Below are 1,173 nucleotides of genomic sequence, written 5' to 3'. Positions count from 1 at the left end.
AATGCACATACCTCATCTTATTCTATACCAAAGCTAAACTGTACCCTCTGCCATTTAACTACATGTATACACAACGGCCGGCCGGGAGCTTCTTGGATGTAACTGGGCGTGTATACACGTCCTGTTAGTCCCGCCCACTCGTGCGCACCGCACGGCGCGTGCGAGAAAGATTAATATTTTAAAAAACGGCAGCGATGCCTGTTAACATACAAGCGATCGGCCAGCTCGCTTGTATGGGGTCCCGGTATGTGCGCCCACCCCCCACTCCCACGCTGGTCCCGGGCTCCGCTGTGCCCGGTGCGAGCCTGGGACCAGCATAGTGCCACTCTGACAGGGGATTAGAGGGAGATCGGTACACGACCTCCATCCGGTCCCCTCTCCGCTGTCAGAATGTGGAACTGATGTATATTACATCACTTCCGCATTCTTGTGTCACTGTTCAGCTTCAATGAGTACTCTCCTTGTCGCACTCCTTACCGATATGTCCCTTGTAGTGGGGGGTGCTCGCAGTGACCACGGATGACGCCGCGAATGTCAGCAAAATTGTAGAAATGTCACCAGCACACCGGTCCTATTAAGATAGCAAAAGCTTCATTTATTGAAGTTTTTTGTCATATGACCAAACAAAAGACTGTCCAGCTTCAGGCGCGGATCTCTGCTTCATCAGCTTCTTCAGGGGGTCCTAGGTGACATTAGGGGTCTTGGAAACCCCTGATGTCTCCATAAAGTGGACCTGTCACTTCTTTTGCTATCACATAAGGGGGTTTCTTAGCCCCCTATGGGATAGCAATAAAGTTAAGTGGAAAAAAAAATAGGAAAAAAATTAAAGTTTCCCCTCCAAAAATGTAAAGTTACACATAAAAAAGAATTTAAAAAAAAAACTTTTTTTTTAAAGTCCCCCCCATACATACACGCATGCAAACAGGCGTCGGGTGCGCATACGTGCGAAAACGACGATTGCGCCCATTACGCCGCACATGTTACATATCATCGCGAACATCGGAATGAGAGCAATAATTCTAGGGCTATCAATCACTGATAACACTAAACTGATGAGCTGTAAAAGGTTTTAAAGCATCGCCTATGGTCAATTTTGGGTATGTTTGTTTTTTTGCAATTTCGCTGGTGCGCGCAATTTTAAAGCTTGACATGTTTGGTGTCTATTTACCCGAC

This window comes from Nanorana parkeri, unplaced genomic scaffold (assembly GCF_000935625.1).
Source record: "Nanorana parkeri isolate BGI_ZX_2015 unplaced genomic scaffold, ASM93562v1 scaffold440, whole genome shotgun sequence".
Taxonomy (NCBI): domain Eukaryota; kingdom Metazoa; phylum Chordata; class Amphibia; order Anura; family Dicroglossidae; genus Nanorana; species Nanorana parkeri.
Note: the sequence above shows the minus strand (reverse complement) of the source record.